Raw genomic sequence first — 25,866 nt, 5'->3', positions numbered from 1 at the left:
CATTATTCTCATTAACGGCCGCAAATACCAACGTAGAAGACAGTTATTCCCTAATTCTAATGCAACCATTGCATTTTGTTTGTTGTTCACGTCTTATTTTGTTGCGTTTTATTATATGAAATACGTTACGAAGCATTGTGTTTTTGCGTCGCTTTATTATGACGTCACAATGAAAAGCTATAATATAACCGCAAATTAGCATGACTAGCTTTATACAAAGGGATTAGCTAAAAAAAAAAAAACTAACGCACGAGGATTAGCCGATTCACAGCGATTTCTAGTGAATTGGTCAAATCTAATCACTTAATAGCCGATTTCCGGGATGTTCTGTAATACCGTTTTGGTTTTTATTTTTCGCACGGCAGTCACGATACGATGCTGATTTGTTAGGCATTTTAGCTCGCATTTTCTCCATCATAATATTGTAAGATTTGTTTAACTTTTCAATGGATACACGAAAAATTTCCAAGTACTGGTGTGTCGTACCAGGCTGTACGTCAGACGGACGTAAAAAGCGGAACCTCGAAAAGTATCCAGCTATGGAAGGAGTTGATTTTTTCCCGTTCCCGACCCGCTTAAAGAACAACACAATTATAGAAAGAGGTGGATATCTCAGGTATGTTTTGTTTTTGCGAAAGCAAGCTAAAATACTCGATTTTTGAAGCATAAAAACTTCTAAACAGTTATTTAATTAAATTTAGAAAACATATATTGTCAATAATCTAGATGAGAAACAGTCAGTCCGAATTTTCTCAATGATGAGCTATTTTAAACAAAGAATTTATTGATTTATCAGATTAATAGAGAGAATTTTGAACCAAAACGACATCATCGGGTGTGCTCCAATCATTTTGTTGACGGAAGACCTACCGAGTGTAATCCAGTCCCAACATTGTTTCCAAGAAAAAATTTCATGCGCCCATTGAAGTAGAGACCACAGAATGCTGTTGAAAAAAGAAACTTCACCTCTGTTCAACCTGATAAATTTCAATATAATGAAACACTTGGGCTTGAACTCTTTAATGCACCACCAGTTGCAGCAGAAAATGTTGTAACTGCAGTTCTTGAAGGTAAAATTAAAATATAATGTCTTGGATATTTTGATAACCATGCAGAAAATCTCTTTATATGGAGTTAATCAGTTATGTTTTAATTTCATGTAAAATTTATAAATCACAATACACATGTTACTAAAGGTTTATGATATTGATTTTTTGTATCTTTTATATTGTCAAAGGTGAAACAGCTCCTCAGGTTCAATGCAGAAAGTTGCCAGGAATAGCAGCCAAGTCCAGTAAGGCTACATTTATAAAATTTTGTAATATAAATGTGTTTATAACAAAGCTTGATTTAATATAATACCGTGAATGGTGGCATATTTCTGTCCCCCTTCTTGTCTACTTGTCAGTTCTTTTTTTTTTGTATTAAAAAAAATAAACATGAAAATGTGACCATGCCTAGTTTCGGTCAGCAGTTGACATCATATTTCTCTGGAAAGATGACAAAAGTATTAGACAAGTCAACATAAAGATCTGACAAGTAGACATAATATTCTACAAGTCAACAACTTTATCTGACAAGTTGTCATAACATCTGACAAGCTGACTTGGCAGAAAGTTATGTCAACTTGTCAGATGATGACGTCAACTTGTTAGAAAATATATTTCCTTGTCGGAAAATAACGACAACTTGTCAAATATTATGATGACAAGTAGATATAAGATATTGCCTAAGTGGTTTTGTCATGCTGAAATAATCAAAAAAATACAGAGTTCCTGGTTGTAATGATTTTAATCTGACAAGTCGACCAATTTACCATGTAAGTTGATATATAGTAAAACTCGGCTACAATGAAGTCACAGCTGGGACGTATGAAATTACCTCGTTATATCCGTAATTTGTTATATCTGTATAAGGAATTCATTAAATTTATTATGTAGTTAGGAATCCAAGATAAAAAAAAATGTATATATTTTTTTTACTCCGCTTTCTTGTTTCATTTTTTTTTTATCTGTCTGTAAATGTTTTATACAGGACCCCAATGTAAACTAGCAATATATACTAATCGTGCTTTCCTGTCTGAATAAAAGAACTTAATTTTATATCTAATCTATATCCATGAATTCGCAATATCCGTGTTCACACTAAACAAGTTTTACTGTAAACATCTGACAAGTCAACAAAAGAATCTGATGGTAGAAAAATGCCATCATTAAAATGTTTTAAAATACTGATTATTATATATATTGTTATACCTTTACATTTGTTATCTGATATTTAATCTTGAGCTGCTGAGCAATTCTTAATATGTGATATTACTCATAATTTTCTGTCTTATTAAATTATTTTATTTTCAATGGTTTTAATTTGAACATCTATGCAACAAAATCCAATGCACTTTATTCACTCAGTTTATTTCATTACAGGTGTCCTGAATCACGATCATTCATACATGTCCAAAGAAAAAAGCTTGGATAGACCTGAACTTGTTGAAATGTCCACACAAACGGATCTTACAGGTGAAGACACTGAACTCTTGCGGCGGCAGACCACAGAGATGAAAGCAAAACTGGCTGACAAAGAAACATTGATACGAGACTGTTTTTTAGAAGATGTCATCAAGTCTGATCAATCGGTAAAACATTACACAGGATTACCCAGTAAACCTATTTTGGATGGATTGTTTTCATCAATAGAAGCAGACAAATGCAAACTCAAATACTGGTCAGGGAAAAAAATTTGTTGGTGAAATGAAATATGAAGAGGAAGGAAACAAACCAGGACCCAAACGCAAGCTCAGTCCCTACGAGGAATTCATTTTAATTCTTGTCAGACTACGACTTGGAATTGCAGGATTTGTTCTTGCAGATTTATTTGGTGTTTCAAAGAGCAGAGTTTCACAAATTTTTACCACCTGGATATCATATATGAATGATGTTTTTAGTCCACTTATTAAATGGCAGTCGAAAGAAAAAAAATATCAAATACATACCAAAATCGTTCAAGAAATCATTTCCAAGGACTTGTGCTATTATAGACTGCACCGAATTTTTTGTTCAGAGGCCAAAAACTCCTACTTGTCAGTCAGCAACCTAGAGCTCTTACAAAAATCATAACACATTCAAATGTTTAGTGAGCATTACCCCATCTGGTGCATTTAAATATATTTCAGACTTATGGGCTGGGAATGTATCCGATAGATATATTACTGAGAATAGTTCTTTTTTTGGATAATATAGAGCCATATGATGAAGTTATGGCTGATCGTGGCTTTAACATTGGGGACCTTTTGACCTTGAGAAGAGCGACTCTAAATATTCCTCCTTTTACTCACAAGTGTCTTTGGGGTAAAGGAAAACGTTTGAATGCCAATGAAATAAGGAAACCTAGAAAAATAGCAAATTTAAGAATTCATGTAGAGAGAGCAATACAAAGACTGAAGTGTTTCAAACTACTCTCAAATATTATTCCATTGAAATTAAAACCCATTTGTAATCAAATGTTAAAAATTGCTGCATTTTTATGCAACATTGACAAACCTCTGTCGAGACTGAAGCTCTACTGGTTTGTACTTATAGCAAATGAAGAGAAAAGTTCTTAAGCAGTTGGGAATTGAAACTTGACCACAGCAATAAAAAGAATAGGCCTAATGATCCTTGATTAAGTCCCTTTATGTTCTTAGTGTACTCTACTTGCATGCCACATTAAATTATAATAATAATCAAGTTAACTGTATTTGGAGACGCATTTTGAGAGTATTTATCGAAATAAGACCAAACTGTAGGAGGAATAGCATTTTGAAAGAATTTCACAGAAATTTCTATTTTTAGTTACCACGGCAATATCTTTCATCGAAATCAAAAACTGATAAACAAAATTATGTATCTTAGTATAGTCTACTTGTGTGTCAAGTTATATTGAAATCAGACCAAAACTGTAGGAGGAGTAGCATTTTGAAAGAATTTCACAGAAATTTCTATTTTTAGTAACAACGACAACACCGCTCATCGAAATCAAAAACCGATACACAGAATTATGTATCTTAGTGTAGTCTACTTGTGTTCCAAGTTATATTGAAACCAGACCAAAACTGTAGGAGGAGTAGCATTTTGAAAGAATTTCAAAGAAATTTCTATTTTTAGCCGGGCTTATTGCTCAAAGAGCAATTGCCGGCTTATGTGATCCTGTTTAAGGCAGGATGTTAACCCCTTAGTCGCCATTTTAAAGTTACGTGCAAAAATATAATTCTTACTCTCAACGCTTTTGAGATGATACAACCGCTAAATAAAGCAACAGAAATAAAACAAAGTTTTATCTATATAAAATAAACATTAGTAGTAATGACTTTGAAAACTTCATAAGTCAAAGAACATAGTTCATTAGCATAAGGATTTTTGATAATCAGAGTTACCGTAGTTCTGTACACATACGAGGTAAAGCAGGAGAGGGAACCAGACTGGCCTGTTTGTTTACATTCAGCTACGGTACCAGATTAATTCTGATTCTGACAAAATCAGACTGTGGTATTAGGATTCAAAAACTCACTGTCAGTGTCTTATCATTTTTATTGATAGTTTTAAAATAATTTTTTCATCAGAATATAAACGTGATTCATGTAAGAAATCCATTCTACTCTGTAAATGAGCCCGGCTCTCTGTACTTCTGAGTACTTTGATTAGTTACCACGGCAACACCACTCATCAAAATCAAAAACCGATAAACGGAATTATGTATCTTAGTGTAGTCTACTTGTGTGCCAAGTTATATTGAAATCAGACCAAAACTATAGGAGGAGTTGCATTTTGAAAGAATTTCACAAATTTCTATTTTTAGTAACAACAACACCGCTCAACGAAATCAAAAACAGATACACAGAATTATGTATCTTAGTGTAGTCTACTTGAGTGCCAAGTTACATTGAAATCGCACCAAAACTGTAGGAGGAATAGCATTTTGAAAGTATTTCACAGAATTTTCTATTTTTAGTAACAACGACAACACCGCTCACCAAATTCAAAAAACGATAACAGAATTATGTATCTTAGTGTAGTCTACTTGTGTGCAAAGTTAAATTGAAATCGGACCAAAAATGTAGGAGGAGTAGCATTTTGAAAAAAATTTCACAGAAATTTCTATTTTTAGTAACCACGGCAATATCTTTCATCGAAATCAAAAACTGATACACAAAATTATGTATCTTAGTATAGTCTAATTGTGTGCCAAGTTATATTGAAATCAGACCAAAACTGTAGGAGGAGTAGCATTTTGAAAGAATTTCACAGAAATTTCTATTTTTAGTAACAACGACAACACCGCTCATCGAAATCAAAAACCGATACACAAAATTATGTATCTTAGTGTAGTCTACTTGTGTGCCAAGTTATGTTGAAACCAAACCAAAACTGTAGGAGGAGTAGCATTTTGAAAGAATTTCACAGAAATTTCTATTTTTAGTAACAACGACAACACCGTTCATTGAAATCAAAAACCGATACACAAAATTATGTATCTTAGTGTAGTCTACTTGTGTGCGAAGTTATACTGAAATCAGACCAAAACTGTAGGAGGAGTAGCATTTTGAAAAATTGTTTACAGACGGACAGACAGACAGACGGACGGACGACGGACGCATTACTATCGCATAAGCTCTTCTGGTCTCTGACCAGTAGAGCTAAAAACTAGCTCTGCATACTTATAACAATGTAGATGTATGTGCCTGTCCATTAATGATTACCAGGTCTTGGGATTTTAATGAATAAGTCAGTGATGTTGTTCATCTCCGAATTTGTATACATTTAAAGTTACTTGTCTATAGAGCTAAATCAAATAATGCACCGTCTAACAGCTTGTTCACAGATTTTTTTTCAGAATGATTGATGCATTTGATTCATGATTTTTTTTCAATAACAAAAGTCTTCAGATGCTCACTTGCAAATTTGGATATTGGCAATGTAGTATATATTTTCAATTCTTGTAATTTATTTTTAGATCAAGAGAAATTTTAAGTATAATTTTTTTATCAAAGATATCAAATTTTCATGCTAGTTGGTTGCCATTTTTAATTTTCCATTGATGAAGCTTTTTTTTATTAATATTTGCACGAGTAAACTTAAGTTAAATTAAATAATGTATAAAATACAACAAACTACAATTTACTGTGTATTGATTTTTCATTTGTATTTTTTTAAGAGCAGGAATAACATATTTATTGAAGAAAAAATTTGATTTGGATACAATTAACTGAAATAAAGTATTGTCAAAAGAAATTCTGTTTACAGATATTCCTTTCTGTGTGTAAAAGACAAAGTCACACCATTTTCTGTCACAAACGCCAAGCTGGGTCTGAATTTGATAATACCAAGATGTGTTTGTTTTCAGCTTAACATTGTTATTGTTGTCCATATAAACAAAATAATTTTTGTCCTTTGCAGCAACTTCTTCTGGTGATAAATCTTTGTGTGTATTCGCGCACTTTATCTCAAGAAGTCCATTCCCACAGCATTTGCATTGCACAAGTCCATCTGGTGATGCACCCATCTAAGGATATTGCTTGGACATCAACAATTTGGGCTTTTATGTGCTCTTTTTTTTTTATATATATTTTTCCTGGTATAAAAGTCGAGCAATCATTTCATGTTCTTTTCCATACTTAATTGCAGGAGTTGAAAGGGGTACAGAGCTGGAGTTCATAATTTTTTTTTACAATATAATTGTCTTCTTTGTTTGAATCTCTAAAGAAACAAACAGAAAATACAATATAGGCAGTGATTCTGCCTTCACGATACTTGAACCATTCAATACAATTTCCTTGACCCTTTGTTAATATTTCTATTTTTCTAATCAAATCTGAATTACCTTTGCTTTTCAAAAAAGTAAGAAAATCTGTTTCATCATTCTCTCTTACAAATTCACTCATAAAGTTTGCCATGTCTGGTGGCTGTTCATCCTGTATTTCCTCATCACTGTCATCTGAAGGAGGGTCGAGCACGTGTAACAATAAAGAATCTGATCCTTTACACAATCTATACAAATGACATTCTACGTCTCGCAAGGATTGATCATGAATTTTAGATGAGTGGAAAGTTGCAGAAGTAGGAGCAATGCAAGGATTATTTTTATTGTATCTAATGTCAAGGTCATCAATTGTTGTGGGAACTGACACTTTTCTAGGTATATCCCAAATGCACGGGCGATCTGTTCCTACTTGTGTATTCCTGTCCATGTGGCGAGTGCAAAAATCAGCAAAGGAAAAGAGTAAAGCTGTGCAGTGTTTACAAGTTCCATCGTCCCTAGAAATTATCATATCTGCATTAAAATGAAGTGTGTATATTTGCCAATACATCTTTACAAATTAACAAAACAATGAAAAAAGACCATTTGCAAAGCAGTATGCAATAATATTACACATATCTTAATAAAATTTGGACACATAGCAGAATAGTCTCCCTTAATAGTCTTAAGTAACCCCCCAACCTCCCCTCTGAAAAAGGTGAGCAATATATTATACCTGCAAATCTTTCAAGTTAATTATTAATTTGAAAAGCAAATTAATGAAAACCATTGCTTAATAAATATGCGTAAAAGAATAATATGTTGTTTAATCGAAATTTTTTGTTAATGCATTTAACAGTTTAAAAAAAAACTTACGCAACACATGCACATCCTGCAGAAAATACTTGGCCATCTTTTTTCTGTAGTAACCATGTCATATAAGGTTTTTCACTTAAGGTTGTTTGCCTTATACAGGTTGCAGAAACGTAATTATAATCGGAATTCTGTACATTTGAACATTACTAATGTGTCCATCTTTATGAAGCTTGTAACCGTTGTCCTGTCTATAATTTTTCAACCTATTATCTGTCCAGCCAGAACCTCTAATTAAATAAATTAACACATCGCATATTTCCAGACAAGGGAGTTCTTTAAGATCTTTCCTAAAACGACTTATAATGGTCGTTATATCAGGGGCAGCTATTTCTTCTCCAGCAAGATTTTGTATGGTGCGCCGCTTCAAGTTCATGACTTTGTAGTCGTCTTTCGCGACAATATGACTGGTAACTGTAGTTCAACTGCAACTTCTGCCAACCTGACTAAAGTGTACTTTCTATATTCGTTACAACTGATGCCCCTTTCTCTCAAACAATTACGTAATTCTGGGACGGTTTTTGCACTGACATGACGATGCTCCTGATGATGTTCTGCCATACTTGATGCCTAACAAATGATCACGTGACAGCAACTTTTCTACCTCCGCACAAAAGACGATAGGATCTCGGAAATCGGCTATTTTATATAGGGAAAAAATCAGTAGAGGTATAATAAACCAAATTAATACCTTATTGAGCTATCCAGCAAGCTATTAAAAATTTACCAGTATTTTGTATTCGCTGTAAAGCCAGAAAAAATAAACGGTAATATAAACTGCGGTGGATTTACGAGAACAAACTGGCTTACCTTCTCTAAGTGCCATCCCGCATACAGACCTGAATTGTCATGACGAACTTTAACCTTTTTAAGATCTCCAATGTCACTGTGCCATACCTTTCAAAAACATTGGTAACATGAATATATAACTAAATCTTTTCAATTTTGCAATTTAGTAGGAGAAACTGTTAACAGCCATCAAGTGTCAAAATCGGCCCTATCACTACAAAAGGTGAAACTTTCTAAAATTATCATTTGAAATTGGTTTAGATAAAAATAGACACAATCCAAAAAAATTTGCGGAGAAAGTGAAAATTATAAAGTGTATAAAAGTATCTAATAAAATCATTTTGAACATTGAATGTGTGCCTTTTTTACCAATTAAAATCTTCAAACACAACGTTTTAAAAAAATTGTGCTAGTGTACTCTAACGAAAGAAATAAAGTTTTCAATTATTCCGAGTCTGATATAATGTTTATAATTGTTGAATCAATTTAGTAACTGTATTGGAATCCTTATTGCATTTAGGTGGCAATTTATAATGTCGCCCCGAACGAAGTCGGGGGCGACAAATTGTGATTGTACGCATGTTTTTGTTCTCCAGACTGTTTCTCGGACGGCTGGGACAATCTCCCTGAAACTTTTCTCAAAAGACGATCACTGGTTGTAGTTTTGTTGTGTGGGCATTCAGTTTCAAAAGGGCTATCGTTGCCAAAAACGTGTGAAAAATAACGAATTTTATCTGGAAGTGTTCTCTGTTGTCCTTTGAACATTCATCATGTAGTTTTTTTTATATAAATGAATTTTATTTTGATTTTTAAATCAAAGTACTGAAAGGACTGATACGAGTTGACGGTTGCCTAAGCTTGTTTTAGAGATGAAAAAATTAAAGTCTTGCACAGTTCGGGGCGACATACGCTATTGCTTGCAATAACAGATTTTCTAGTTCTTTTTCATATTAATGGTGGATAGGTCAATTTAAACTACATGTTATCAAAGTACCCTCAAATAAGTTTGCCGTGTAGAGAACCTTCTAAAAGGAAAATTATCCACCGTACCTTGATATTAAGCTCTGTTTAAAACAAATCAAGACTTTATGCCTGTTGTTATTTTGTATAATATGAGAGTGCCGCGGGTTTGTTTGCTTGCATGTTGTTTAACGTCCCTCTCGAGAATTATTCATTCATATGGAGATGCTACCACCTGCCGAGGGAGAGCTGCAAATTTTGTCCTCTTGTCTGCACTAAGGGCAATTGAGCAGTGTCGATGTTTTACGAGCCAGCACCTATCCAACATAAGGCCTCGGATTATACGAACTCATTCGAAGGATTGATTACCACGTCCAACAGTGGGATATGAACCCGCGACGCAAGGATCGATTTCGCGACTCTAAAGCAGACGCACTAACACTGCGCCCCCCCCCCCAAAAAAAAATATGCCCCTGTAACCAAAGATGGGGTTATATAGTTTTTGTCCTGTGTTCGTTTGTCTGTTCGTGAGAAAATTACCTTGCCCCTAACTTTTGACATGTTGGGGCTTTAGATTTTATATTTCATATGTTTCTTACTTGTAAGAAAACCTTTCTTTTAGTTTCGCTAAATTTGACCTCTCGACCTTAGAGTTTGACCCACTTTTACCGAAAAAGAACCAAACTTTAACCTTGGCCATAACTTTTAAAGATTGGTGCTAGGTCTTGCATGCCTCAAATATGTATTCACTGTGACCTTTGAATGGGTATAAAATAAAATGTTTTTTGACCTTGATCTAGTTTGACCAACTTTGTAAAAATAAATTTGGCCATAACTTTTGCACAATTAATACTTGGGCTTTCATATTTCACACTTGAATTCCTTCTGACAAGACCTTTCTTTTGATACTAACAATTTTGACCTCTTTACCTTGACTTTGGAGTTTGACTTGCATTTGAGAAACGCAATCCTTCGCCATAACTGCCGAATGCGTGGAACAATATTTCACAAACGCACCTTGTTTTTTCCTCCCCCTCAACAATTCAACAAGCGACCAAACGAGACCAACCGGATCAAAAAAATTTTTCCTATAAAAGTTTGATCTTTTATTGAGTCCCCACCCTACCTCTGGGGTTCATGATTTTAACAAAGTTGAATCTACACTACCTGCTTCCATATATGAATAATCGTGACTTTGTTGTTCTTGAAAAGATTTTTCTTGCTTTCCTGTGTAAATCTTTGAAAGTCCATTGTGACCTCTCCCCCCCCCCCCCCATCCCTCCCTACCTCTCGTGGTCAAATTTTAACAAATTCGAATCCTCACTAAATGGTGATGTTTCTACATAATTTTTGATTTTTAGGCCCAGTGGTTCTGGAGAAGATTTTAAAGTATTCCAATGTAAAATTTTTGATCGACCACTGCGGCTCCCTCCTGCCCCCAGGGTTCATGATTTTAATGAACGTGAAATTACACTTCCTGAGAAAGGTTCCACATAAGTTTCAGCGCTTATGATTCAGTGGTTCTTGAGAAGAATTTTTAAGGATACAATTAATCTTTTACTAATTTGTATTTATGTCTCCTTTGAAGAAGGCGTTACCCTTGTTTTTAACAAACGAGAATTCCCTTTACCAATGGATATTTTAAATGGTGTCTTTGGGCGACACTACTTAGAACAAACAAGATTCTCGAGGAACTTGTTCTTCTTGTTCTCAAGAATAAACGCCCTAACAACAAGAAAAATAACTAGAAGTCTGCTTTTCCAAGCAATAGCTTATGTCTCCCCGAACTGGACAAGACTTTCATTTATTTCATCATTAAAACAATATATTATAGCTAAGCCTGGAAAAACCATCAACTCGTATCAGTCCTTTAAGTACTTTGATTTAAAAATCAAAGTTAAAGAATTTTCACTTTTCCCCTGTTTCCATGGAAACTATTGACAATTTGCAATTTTTAAATCCAATGAGCACAATTACAGATGCTACTCATTACATTAAATGAAATTTCATGAAGAATGTTCAAGGGCCCAGGAGATCACTCGCCGACAAAATTTGTCGCTTTTGAGCACAATTACAGATGCTACTCATTACATTCCCCTTTGAGGAAAGTTTCAGGAAGATTGTCCCAGCCATCTCCTAGAAACAGCCTGGAGAACAAAAACATGCGTACAATCGCAATATGTGGCCCGACTTCGTTCGGGGCGACATAATGAGAACAAAGCAATATGGCGTCTTATTTGAGAAAATGTATTTTGTGGAAGAATTTTTATTTGAAAACCAATTTTCAGACTCCTGTAGTTTAGCGACCATGTGCCAGTATTTTTTGGCCGTATCAGTAACCCAAAATGACCCAAAGACCAAAAGTATTTTTTGAGAATTTTATTATTATATGGTCGGAAAAAGAGTTGAAAATACATTAAAGAGTTAGTAAAGCTATGTAATTCCTGTTTTAAAAAGAATTAATGTACATGTAATTTTCTAAAAGGTGATTTTTTTAAATTTCTTTTTTTTTTTGAAATGGCTATGATTTTTGATATGAAAAGAGAAATTTAAGGGCTTTCATGTTAAACATGTGTATTACCTTATGACAAGACCTTTCTTTATACACCTTTTAACCTCGTGACCTTGACCTAGCAGTTTGACTTACTTTCCTATAACTCGAACTTCAGGCGTTGCCATGTCTTTTGAATAAGCTCTAAAGCAATGATATTAAACCTTTCTAAATACACTATCATTTTTGATCTTCTGACTTTGACGTTTGACCTAACTTTCGAAAATGTCAATCTTTCCTTATTACATTTGATGGAGAAAAATGTGCATGTGCATTACCTGCACCAAGATATTTCAGACATGATGTGATTTGATTTGAACATATTTTATTATGTAGCAATTACATAATCGGATTGGGCAGTAGGCATAGCCTATATAAGCACTCTCCACAGGTACAAGGTTAATTAATACAAATATAGTAACAGGTTCATATACCACATGTTATAATTTCTGACCCTTTGACCTTCAACATTGATTACCCCGTGGGGATCCGGGTTAGAATAGGTCCTCAGTACCCCCTTTGCATGTCGTAAAAGGCGACTAAATGGGGCGGTCCTTCGGAGGAGACCGTATAAACCGAGGCCCCGTGTCACAGCAGGTGTGGCACGATAAAGATCCCTCCCTGCTCAAAGGCCGTAAGTGCCGAGCAGAGGCCTAAATTTGTAGCCCTTCATCGGCAATGGTGACGTCTCCATATCAGTGAAATATTTTGGAGAGGGACGGTAAACAGTATACAATCAATCAATCAAGATTGAATAACTAACTTTTGACCAATCTTCTGAAAAATAAACTTCAGTGATAACCTGCCACGCAGTAGTTAGAGCGTCTGCTTTGGAATAGCCAAGTAAGGAGTTGATCGTTACGTCGCGGGTTCAAATCCCACTGTTGGACGTGGAGACCGGTCCTTTAGATGAAAACGTATAAAACGAAGATTTGTGTCGCAGTTGATGCTGGAACGAAAAAGTTCCCTTCTTACTCAATGGCCCTAAGTGCCGAGTATAGGACAAAATTTGCAGCTCTCCACAGGCAAATGGTGACCATGTCTTCCTATGAGTGAAAAATTCTCGAGAGGGACGTTAAACAGTAAACAATCTCAATGACATTTGATAGGGCGTTCATATTTGACACAATATGCCATAAGAATGACATCCAAGACACTGAAAGCGGGGTGGGGAGCGGGGCACAATTCTTTGAATTTTCCTGTAATTCTTGAACTCTTCTAAAGTGTAGAGAAGAATCAGTCACAATGAAGCAGTTATGCCTGGCCATATTGTATGGAATGTTCCTTTTTGTATGTGACGGATGGCAGATACGAAAGTCCAAGTATCCGTGAGTAACTGTTTCGTTACAGAATAGGTCTGTAGAAATATAATCAGTCTTTTTGTGTTTTGTAAGTAGATCTAGAAAAGGAAGTGAATCACATTTCATGTCATTTGTGAAATTAATTGAATCGTGTAATGACCGAATGGAAATTTCTAAGATCCTCTTCAGTCTTTGTCCAAAAGATGAAGCATACATCCAAGTATCTTTTTCCAATACTCTTTAATGTACTACAAAAAGTCCAGATCAAACGTTTCCAGTTAAATATTGTTAAGTTTTCCCTTTATATATCCAATAATTACACAAGCATATTTACTAGTATGTATGGGCGACTTTGGTGCACATGAGAGTACATTTGATAGGTAGTTATCGTCATCAAAGAGATTGATTGATTGATTATATACTGTTTAACGTCCCTCTCCAGAATATTTCACTGATATGGAGACGTCACCATTGCCGGTGAAGGGCTGCAAATTTAAGCCTATGCTCGGCACTTACGGCCTTTGAGAAGGGAGGGATCTTTATCGTGCCACACCTGCTGTGACACGGGGCCTCGGTTTATACGGTCTCATCCGAAGGACCGCCCCATTTAGTCGCCTTTTACGACAAGCAAGGGGGTACTGAGGACCTATTCTAACCCGGATCCCCACGGGGCGTCATCAAAGAGAAAACAAGAAAAATTTATGTAGCCCTCAATTGTCGCCCGGGAAAAATATGAAGTAAATCATGGAAATTACTCTTGATCATCAAACCGCTTCGATTCGTTGATCAAGACATGCGTCTGAATGATTGAGACTATGATGGAGAAAATTTAAGAAAATTTACGGAAAGCTTCTAGTCGGATTAAAATCAAACAAAAACGATACACTTTGATTTTAACTTCATCAATTTCTTATGTAACTGTTGGCTGCATAAACTATACATTAAAATCAGTCACATGGATCGCCTATCACCAAAAATATATTTGACTTAATGAATATAAAACACAAACTATGTTAGTTTAATGTTCTAGAAAAGGGGGACCTGTCGTTTTTTCGATAGTAAGTGATAAGCAACTTTATATATTAAATATGAAAAACATATATTTTTAAAGATGTACTTCATGAAAGCACGTATATTTTGTATATCGTAATTTATAACGGGAAAGAACATTCTGATGTATAATCTTCTTATTGTTTAGTTAACCTTCAATTCTGAATAACTTCTCCCATCTCAATCCCCATACATCAAAACTTAAACTTATTGTCCTACGCTTGAAAAGTGGGGGATATTAATTTGGGTCTGTCCGTCCGTCTTTCTGTCTGTAACGCTTTCGTTTCCACACGATATCTCGAGAACCCTTTGAGCTTTTGCAATGAAACTTTGCATAGCAAATCCCTATGGACTAAAGAAGACCCTATTGATTTTGAGGTCAAAAGATCAAAGGTCAAGGTCATAAATTCGCAAATTCTGTGTGTTATAACACTTTCGTTTCCGCGCGATATCTCGAGAACCCTTTGAGCTTTTGCAATGAAATTTTAAATAACAACTCCCTGTGGCTTAAGGAAGACCCCTATTGATTTTGAGGTCAAAAGGTCAAACTACAAGGTCATAAATGTATACATTCTGTTTGTGTGTAACACTATCGTTTTCGGGCGATATTTCAGGAGAATGTTGAGCTTTTGCAATGTAATTTTATACCAAAAGTCCATATGACCTCTCTCACCCCTCTCAAAGTGTCCCGCCCCGTTCGTTTTATTAGTATTGATTGTATTACATGTTGCTATTTTTAGCACAGGGACATGAAGGAGAGTTGTTACGTATAAAACAGGTTCTCGGCGGACTTTATATTCTTATTACATCTATTAGAACTGTTTAATAAAGGTTAAATTAGACAACATGCATTGTGTTAAATTTGACAATATATCGAACGTGAATATATACATGTCTGTGACTTAATGTTTGTATATAATTTTCGTCATGCATAACGCGGCTCCGTGGTCTGGTGGTATGTCTCTCGCTTCACATGTGAGAGGGCCAGGGTTCGCATATCGAAAAATCCATTTTTTTTTATCGAAATATTCTTTTTTTTGCTAAATGATAGTATTCATCATGTGAAATGAAAAATTTATGAGGTCTGGCTTGTACAAACACATAAAATCATCATTACAGTGTGATAAATATTCCATATTAAAAGAATCATCTACACACATAAAAAAGAATAATCAATCAAACCTTTATGTCCATATTGGCATATTTTATTTGCTTCAGTATACATTTAATAATTATACAAATTCAGTCAAGGGGATCCGAACCCCCACCCTCCGCGCATGGTTTACTTTTTCCCTAAGCGGGGGACACAAGAATTAGCTTGTATGTATAGAGCAGCCCGGTCCTCCGGGTTGCAATTATTATTCTATAGTACAATTTGAAGTCCTTCTAAGATGACGATTACAGTGAATCTATTGTCGAATATTGAAGAATTGGAGAGATTTTATTTAATTTGGACTGAAGCATTTTTTTTTACTTTTTTTTTTTTACTATACCAATATTTAACATATCAGCGTTTATATGCAAAGCTCAATAAAACAGGGCCATTCCTTTATTACCCATCACAATTGCTTCATTTTAGTAGATATTATTAGTAGAGAAGATACTTGTTTTACAAACATCTTTTAAAGCATAAAATTTCAAAACACAAATATTTTACTAAAAATATTTTTCACAAATTCATGTTAATATATACAAGAAAAATATTGACGCAAGCGTCAAAAATCGGCTGCAAACCAATTAATTGATTCTTTCATGAAGCAATTAGATTGATTGATTGATTTTATATTGTTTAACGCCAAGTCGGCAATATTTCAGCCATATTTTGGCGGGCAAGTATTAACCGGTTTTTGAAAGCTGTTGGTTTCTCTGGCGGCCCCCAATGAGCCTACTCTTTATCGAACTCCAGAGAAACGATCTTTTGCGTGCCAAGGGGGTTGTTATCCTTGACACGGGGCACCATTTAACGTTCCATCCGACGGACTTAAAATTTAAAAATATGTAAACTGTTAAAAATAAAATCATCTAAATATATATCATAAAATTGCTCTAATCGGCTAATTGTATTCAGCGCGTCGGCGCGCCAGCGCGTTCATCTCATCCCAATATAACAAAAGTATTTTTCTCCCTGCATTAAAACACTCAAATGACTGCGATTTTCTTTATTATTTAAGTGTTATCGCTTATATTCAAAGTCGTCAGCCCGAGCCCGATTGCATTCTTTTGTTAGGTGGATTCAGAAATATTTCCTTGGAGGTGGTGGCTCAAATCGCAAGGGAAGAGGTCTAAGGCATAGCTTTAGTAATATTACTATGTCAGTTTAAATAAATTTGAATTTTCCAGGGATCCGGATCCTCTTTGATCCATACATGCCTTACCACAATTCGTGCAAGACAATGGCGTCTGAAGCAAATTGAAAGTGGTGTAAAATATTTGTTTTTTACCTTCAGAAAAACCTGGCAAGCAAAAAAAAAGGAAATATGCATTGAAGCACTGGCCAAATACGAAAATCCTATTTCGTGTGTGTGTGTCGGGGGGGGGGGGGTGTTAGGTTAGAACCTCGATCAGTACCAATTTTTTTTCCGAACAACAACACTTTCCCCTTGTTAAGCCTATATTTCAACGTGTCTGTGGAAAGTGGGGGGGGGGGGGGGGCTAAACCTACGCTGCACTATCTATGCTAAGTCCACCTTTAATAATAAGTTAAGCCCCCCGATTCCGACGCTTATGCAAGAATAATCCGAAATTCACTCAATGATACATGTATAATATCTCCAAACTTTAACTATAGCATTTAAAAATACTGAGTGCTTTGGTTTTAATTAATTTATTTTATGTTTAACACATATGCCTGGGACCCGGGGGAGGGGGCTTACACAGTTAGACATCATATTAAACAGTTGGGTGTAGGTTTAGCCCCCACTTTCAACAGGCACGATGCAGTGTTGTCTAAGAAGGGTTAGTATTGTAACTGTAGTGGTTCATTAAACAGAAATTGGTATCGAAAGAAGTTCGACCCCCCCTTCCCGATCTTTATTAATAGAGGTCCGAGGATGGGGAGAACCTTTGGTCACAGAAGTGACTTTGCTATCAATAGCCCTTTTAAACAAACTTTTGGTTGGAAAAAAAACTTTATTAATTTAATGAAAAAATTGAAGTCTTACACTTTTTTGCATATCATTCTGAAGTTATGGTGAGATCAAAACAAACCTTACCTTTTTAACTCTATATAATTGTGTCATTTTCTTTTTTATTTTATTTAATTCTAAGTAACTTCCTCATGAAGTATAAATGAACATAACTTGAAAAAGTTGTGAACAAAGTGTGAAACATTAAATTTTATTGAAACCGTCATTAAAATCAACACCTATCAGTACTTTCAGTACATTGATTAGTGAAGGATATCGAGCCCGATGATGTATAAGCGATAAATTTATTTTAAAAATCCGTTGCGCGAGCGCGCCGACGCGCCGAATACAATTAGCCCTCTAATCATTTCTATATTTTATTGTAAAAATCAGTTTCATGTAAATATTCCAAAATTGCATGTACATTTACATTTGTAAAAAGGTCATATATCGTTTTTGCATTACCAAAAAGTCTACTTCGAATTGGCGAAAAATCAGAACATTCTAATAAAATATGATTGACAGTTATCGGACAGTCACAGGATATACACTCCGGCTGAGGCCTCCAGTGGGTCCATTCAAAGCAAGTATTCATGTGTAATTTAAGAGTGACCTGTGATTTACGTAACTTTGTTTTATTCCCCCCCCCCCCTTGCCATATAATATACTTCGTCCTGAAGTATTCATGTTAATTTAGACCGAAGTCACATAATTACTTCGTCCTGATTTGTTAACTTTGTTTTCAATAGCATAAAGCTTATTTTCATCACAAAAATTCCAATAAATTCGCCAAAGAGAATCGACATAAATTTTAACGAGGTATTTCAAATCGGTGTAAGGAATTTTAAATAAAGTAATTTCATGTTGAAGTGCTGTTTTTGCTGCACTGTCAGCCTTAGTGTTTCCAGGGATGCCGATGTGGCTCGGAATCCAACAAAAATTAACTGTTTTACCCTGTTGAGCAAAATAATTATACTGTATTAATATATCTAAAATATAAGGGTGATCAAGATTCTTGTTTTTAATGGATTGTAAGCAAGAAAGAGAGTCCGAAAATATAGTAAATATGTTGTCACTGGAAGATTTTATATATTCAAATGTAAGTTGTATGGCTTTCGCTTCCGCAGTAAATATTGTTGCTTCATTTGGAAGACGTGTTGAGAAAATGCTATCATCAATTACTGCAGCTGATGCAACTGTATCCTTGTCTTTCGAACCATCTGCATAGATCTCGATTGTTGGACCATTAGAATGTTTTATTTCAGCTAATTTTTGTTTAAAAATAAGAGAATTTGTTTCTGATTTCTTAAATTCAGTTAAAGATATATCAACACTTGGTTTTATTAATTTCCAGGGCGGTATTTCAGAAAAATTTGAGGGTTTTATAATATCCAAAGGAAGGTCAGAGTCTCTAATATGCTTTTTACATCGTAGACCAAGTGGTTTTATACACGTTTTCTTTTATGATACAAGTCCTCATTCTGTGGATAAAAAAACACAGTTATAGGCAGGATTATTAACATTTGCTTTTAATTTCAGAATATATTGTAGGGAAAGTTTAGTTCTACGTAAGTCCAGGGGTGGTTCATTTGCCTCGATATATAAACTGTCTTTAGGAGAAGTTCGAAAAGCTCCTAAACACAGTCTAAGGCCTTGATGGTGAATTGCATCAAGAGCTTTTACGTAAGAAGTTCTTGCCGAGCCATACACAATACAACCATAATCTAACTTGGATCTTACTAAAGAACGACATAGTTTTAAAAGAGTATTTTTATCTGCCCCCCATTTTGTTTTTGCAATTACTTTGATTACATCTAAAGCTTTCGTGCATTTCTCTTTAAGCATTTTTATATGCGATACAAAAGAAAGTTTACTATCAAAAATGATACCTAAAAACTTTATTTCTTTTACAACTTTAATTGGATTTCCATCGAGCAGCAGACGTGGTTCGTCATGCGCCTTCCGTTTGGAACAAAAATGAACGCAAGCGGTTTTGCTTTTTGAAAATTTGAATCCATTTACATCAGCCCAATTTTGAATTTTATTTAGACAACTCTGCAATTTTCGTTCAATATAGTTCATATTTTTAGATTTAAAACAAAGAACAAAATCATCAACATATAAACTTCCATGCATATCATTTTCAAGAACTTCAGCTAAGTTGTTGATTTTTATACTGAATAGAGTTACTGATAGAATAATACCTTGTGGTACACCCATTTCCTGTTCAAAACTTTCTGAATATGTGGACCCTAAGCGTACTTTAAAATGTCTATCATTCAAGAAATTTTTGATAAAATTTGGTAAATGGGCTTTAAGACCCATAGTGTAGAGGTCTTCTAAAATGCCATGTCTCCATGTAGTATCATATGCTTTTTCTAAATCAAAAAACACAGATACAACATGCTCTTTTTTAATAAAGGCATCTCGATATAGGTTTCCAGTCTCACCAACTGGTCAATAGTACTGCGGTTTGTCCTAAAACCACATTGAGTATTAGTTAAAATGTTATTAGTTTCAAGAAACCATATAAGACGTTCATTGATCATCCTTTCCATGGTTTTACACATACAACTTGTTAACGCAATAGGACGGTAATTATTTGGATCTGTGTGATCCTTCCCAGGCTTTGGGATGGGAATTATTGTAGTGAAGCAATTAGAAACTGAATTCTTATTTTTATCTATTAATGAACAATTATATCCATGTGACATTAAACTTGTGCATGTTTTGCTTAAGAAAAATGTAACAATGTGTGGGGCTCCTCGCTCGCTCTCAGAGGATGTTTAAACCAGAAGTCTCTGTCGAGACTGTAGCTCTACTGGTTTATACTTAAAACAAAGGTAGCAATAGGGGCTTGAAACTTTAAAATAGCAATTAATAGAAAATGGTCCTTGCCACTTATCAAAATAAAAACCAATGCACAGAATTATGTATCTTAGTATAGTCTACTTGTGTGCCAAGCTATATTGAAATCAGACCAAAACTGTTAGCGGAGAAGCATTTTGAAAGAATTTCACAGAAATTTCTATTTTTAGTAACCATGGCAACACCTTTCATCGAAATCAAAAAACCGATGCACAGAATTATGTATCTTAGTGTAGTCTACTTGGGTGCCAAGTTATATTGAAGTCAGACCAAAACTGTAGGAGGAGTAGCATTTTGATTGATTGATTGTATATTGTTTAACTCCCTCTCGAGAATTTTTCACTCATATGGAGACGTCACCGTATGCTGGTGAAGGGCTTCAAATTTTGACCTGTACTCGGAACTCAGGGCCATTGAGCAGTGAGGGATCTTAATCGTACCAACGCCTGCCGCTGACAAGGGGGCCTCGGTTTTTAAGGTCTCATCCGAAGGACCCGCAACTTTCACTTCAAAGTGCCCATCGCATGGCGAAGGAACAGTTGCTTCCCATTTTAACGACTAGGTCAGTCGCGGCCGAGATACGAACTCACGACCTCCCGATCACGGAGCGAGCGCTCTACCGACTTAGCTACCGTGAACGGTGGAGTAGCATTTTGAAAGAATTTCAAAGAAATTTCTATTTTTAGTAGCCATGGCAACACCATTCATCGAAATAAAAAAACAATGCACAGAACTATGTATCTTAGTGTAGTCTACATGTGTGCCAAGTTATATTGAAATCAAACCAAAACTGTAGCAGGAATAGCAATTTGAAAAAATTTCACAGAAATTTCTATTTTTAGTAACCATTGCAACACCGTTCATCGAAATCCAAAACAAATGCACAAAACTATGTATCTTAGTGTAGTCTACTTTTGTGCCAAGTTATATTGAAATCAAACCAAAACTGTAGCAGGAGTAGCATTTTGAAAGAATTTCACAGAAATTTCTATTTTTAGTAACCATGGCAACACCGTTTATCGAAATCAAAAACCGATGCACAGAATTATGTATCTTAGTGTAGTCTACCTTTGTGCCAAGTTATATTGAAATCGGATCAAAACTGTAGCAGAAGTAGCATTTTGAAAGAATTGCACAGAAATTTCTATTTTGGTAACCCTGGCAACACCATTCATCGAAATCCAAAACCGATGCACAGAATTATGTTTCTTGGTGTAGTTTACTTGTGTGTTAAGTTATATTGAAATCAGACCAAAATTGTAGGAGGAGTAGCATTTTGAAAAATTGTTTACAGACAGACAGACAGACCGACGGACGCATTACTATCGCATAAGCTCTTCTGGTCTCTGACCAGTAGAGCTAAAAAACCAAACTCCCTATAGATCCGCCACTACATTTCTCCTCTATCTTGTTTTGGTGCAAGATGTGGTGGGAAAAGGCTTTGCATATAGTAAAATGCGCTTTATCCTCGTCTGTTTAAGCGAAATCTCCTAATATTCTTTCTGATAATAAATTAACATTTAGTCATATTTTTGAAACTTTTCTGTATTAAATTTACATTGTATATTTATATATTGACGGGTCATTTAAAAAAATGTACATACAACAAATCCTGTTTAAAAAGAGATGGTAAAATTATTTAAACATGTGACAGAACGCCACGGAGGGGGTCACGTGACCGCCAATATCACGTAATTCGCGCATGCGCAGAACGAACGGTGCTTGATGTGCATTAAAATCGGAGAGGAATTATTTAAAATATAATCAACATTGAAACCAAATATTGTTTCTTTAATGGAAGATATTCAATTAGTTCGCGAACTTTTTGATCACCCCTCGTACATAACGCTGTCTTTGTTTTAGACTATGCCAAACACGTGCGCTTATTTTCTCCGCTCTTCCGTTAGGATTGGATGAAACATTGACCCCATTATTCATAAAATTTTAATTTTATGATTATTGTGCGTTTTTGTTAAACATTTATAGACACTTTTTTGATATTCTATTATATGAATGTTATTTTTTTTTCATTTAAATTGTTCTCACTCCGCAAAAACGCACGGCGACTTAAAACTTTCATATCAAATAACCGACCGCCTCCTGGTGGCCGGTAATAAGAGGTTTTTCAATATTGAATAAAGAATAACTGAGAGCAGTACTGCAATTATGTTACATATTATGAATATAGCTGTTTTGTGTAGGTCAATGTACATCGTCGATTTACGATAAAATGTCTGTCTTCATCCTTTTATATTGAAGTCGATATACAATACATGAATGCTAATAACTTTACTTTACCTGAAAAATTTCTTTCATTCCTCTTTCAAAATTGTCTGATTCAGTCTCTAACTCAATTTCTTCTGTATCTCCAATAGTACCAAACATTTGGATATATACACTAGCATCAGAACCAGCTGATGGGATGTCACTAGTCCATAAAATAACCTCATAAAGAATTCCTAATTATGTAAAATAAAATAAAACTGTGAATTTCGTTTTTCAATTTAAAATTTGTTTGTCATTCTTATGGGTTTTGACAATGGAACATAAAAGTTATATCTTTAATTTTGTCCGCAAAACGTCCATAAACAGTTCGAACAGTATTCCCCCTAACAAGAAAATTATATAGTTAACTATAGTTATAGTAAATAAAAGTGTCATAGTTTTCGCCAAAGTTTTTCAAAGTGTCAAATTTTTCGATAAAGTTTTTCAAAGCATCAAAAAAGAGTTTTCGATAAAGTTTTCAAATTAAAGTGTCAACATTTTCGATAAAGTTTTTCAAAGTGTCAATGTTTTCGATAAAGTTTTTCAAAGTGTCAAAGTTTTCGCCAGTTTTTCAAAGTGTGAAAGTTTTCGCTAAAGTTTTTTCAAAGTGTGAAAGTTTTCGCTAGAGTTTCTCAAAGTATCACTTTTTCAAAGTGTCAAAGTTTTCACCAAAGTTTTTCAAAGTTATCACTATAGTAAATCAAAGTTTTCAAAGTGTCAAAGGTATAACTATAGTTAACTATAGTTAACTTTAGTAAACTATAATTATATCGTATTTTTTTTTGTTAGAGCCGGCTCGAAATCCATAAAACAATACAAAATAGTAGCAGAGCAAACACGGACCTCCAAAACATCAGAGGTCGGACCGGTACCGTGGAGGAGTTAGCATCCCCTGCCTACCGGTCATACCCGCTGTGTGCTCCTTGTCATGATTGGGAAACAACGGGAAAATCCGTCGTCAATACTTGATATCGCGATTACTTAACTTAATGGAACTCTTTCGCGATGGAGGTAAGAAACGTCTGTTGAATGGGGGCAAATGTGCTACTGAATACAATGCAAGATCGATCATTGTAGAATTTGTAAAAAAAAAAAAAAAAAAAATCCTGGTGGAATGCTAAACAATCGCTGAACCAGCCTTATCAATTTTTGAGAGGAGCCTATCCTAAAATGTTACATTTTCTACGATATTTTTAATTAAGCGGGCTCTTGTCATTTAATTTTCATTAAAAATCGCCACATTTCAAAGCTAATAAATTATTCTAAACTTTCCTTATTCGACAATCTTCTATTTGAAGTTCAATCCTTGGCAATACATTTTATTTTCGGCATAAAATTGTTCGAATCATTCGATTGTCACTACTTTAAACAATGTCATGTGCCCCAGAAATCTTATTTAGAGATTTAGAGCTTTCTCGCCTCCCCTGCAAAAGCGTAAGTTAGTTAGATAACTGCGAGGTAGTCGCGATACTCAATGATAAATTGTATTTGATGACAAGGGCATTGTATCGACCATAGAAAATTGATGACTTAAATTTAAACGAGACTGCTAAAATTCTTGCATATCAGCATTTGACTCAATGATACGCTATTCCCCCACTGCTCATATTTTGTATTGTTTTATGAACTTTTGATCTTGAATACTGTTCGTTATCTCCATGTGTTTAATTAAAAACTAAAATGATGAAATAACTGTATTTCGTTTTATCGTTTAGCTTTTTTAAAAATGTTTATTTAAAATAGTTTATCCCAGTTAACAAATACATAATAGGAAGCCATACATGTTTAAGTAAAAAAAAGTGAAATTAACACACAGTGCATGGAGACCTATATTTGTTGCATATTTTTTTAATATAACCATGCCGATGTCCAACGAAAGAAATTTTTGAACTGGTCAACATAAAACAATAGAATTTACACTTGCGTGCATAGTGAAAAAAAAAAACAGGTGACATACTTTGTAAATTTTGCAACAGAAATGTCCGGGCTAGCCACTCCGATTCCTCGGCACTCTCTATCACCACCAAATGGGAACAACTGGCTTCGCATTGCAACTGTTGATGATGAAAAATTATGAAATTTTCATTTCAGTTCATTAAACAAGAGCCCATGAGCCACAACACTCATCTGAACAAACTGGTCCTGCTATCCACCATATTTTTCTCATTTTAATTCTTTCATTATCTTATTGTTACACGCAACGGAAGTGCATAGAGAATGCTTCACTTATTACGATAACGTCCGAGAGAGTTTTTGCCTGCCGTAATAATCACTCTCGGGTGTTACATGTAACATAATAGGTAATAGGCACTTCCGTTGCGTTTACCTAAATAAATTTCAACGTTCTGACTGGAATGCATTTTAAGGAGAAATTGTGGGATTCTTACGAGTCAATCCGATAGCATGGACTGAGACAGAAATATATGTAGAGACAGCGTGGACCGACATTTTAGGTGAAAATGAAATAAATACGTTTTTAAACCCAGAAAGACCAGTGAGGATGCAACGTGAACAAACCGGAGTTGCTTACCTTTCTCTCTTATAATGTATAGTGGGGTATCTTTTTGTGGAGCGACTATTTTGGGGGTTTTGTCGATTTACTCCTACTCCAAACATGTTCAATGTTGTAATAAATGTACATTGTGAAAAAAATGTCAAATAAGCCCCGGGGATGAATATCGGGAGGGGGGTCCTGTCCACACGTATCTGTAGATATATCCTAGTGAGCTTGAAGTAAAAGATACCACAGTCTGACACATCTGTTTCATAGCGAGCGCAGTGAGCGTCGCGAAGCGAGCTCAATAGACTAACGTGTAAGAACAGAGGGAATTCGGATTGAAATCTGTACATACGTCAGCCAAATTTCTCTGTGCAACATTCCCAGAATTCCTGCACTACCCAATGTCCTTTGTGCGAATATTGCCGAATAAATCAATAAATAATAACGTAATGCATATATCAGGCTTTCAGTTTGTAGAAATCTTTCAAAGAAACAAGAAATAACTCTGCAATGTTTTTTGACAAAAATTGCACTAGTTCTATAGTTTCAAACAGACGCTCGGCTGTCTCCGTAAGCTCCGACGAGCTTTGTGACGTCGTATGACGTCACAGCTAGTCGAGATGTCTCGTGCGGCTTGACGTTTGAAGTGGCTGATCTCAAGTGTTTTTGATGGTACAATTGCGCTCGCCCCAACGGTCACACCGTAAAACATATTATTTGGATATTTTACTTGAAAACGACTTTAATGGTAAACTAACAACCAAGTTCTATGATAAATGTGATGACGTTAACTTTTCTATCCTCAACTTCCCT

At 35.0% G+C, this 25,866-nt stretch overlaps 1 long non-coding RNA gene and 2 pseudogenes across 1 annotated transcript; 1 reads left to right on the top strand and 2 right to left on the bottom strand.

The window, feature by feature from the left end:
- Positions 1-446: 446 nt before the first annotated feature.
- On the top strand, positions 447-3,116 carry LOC134244690 (THAP domain-containing protein 11-like; annotated as a pseudogene).
- Positions 3,117-6,912: 3,796 nt separating this feature from the next.
- Positions 6,913-8,205, bottom strand: LOC134244692 (uncharacterized; annotated as a pseudogene).
- Positions 8,206-8,463: 258 nt separating this feature from the next.
- Positions 8,464-24,517, bottom strand: LOC134244691 (uncharacterized). The gene is made up of 3 exons (XR_009987272.1): positions 24,500-24,517; positions 22,587-22,747; positions 8,464-8,541 (listed from the first exon to the last, which is right to left on the bottom strand). It is a non-coding gene; the product is annotated as an uncharacterized LOC134244691 (long non-coding RNA).
- Between the last annotated feature and the right edge of the window lie 1,349 nt (positions 24,518-25,866).

This window comes from Saccostrea cucullata, unplaced genomic scaffold, assembly GCF_032062105.1.
Source record: "Saccostrea cucullata isolate Sc308-1 unplaced genomic scaffold, CSIRO_AGI_Scuc_v1 ctg2391, whole genome shotgun sequence".
NCBI classification, from domain to species: Eukaryota; Metazoa; Mollusca; class Bivalvia; order Ostreida; family Ostreidae; genus Saccostrea; species Saccostrea cuccullata.
The sequence above is the reverse complement of the archived record's forward strand: the minus strand, read 5'-3'. Positions and strand labels throughout refer to the sequence as shown.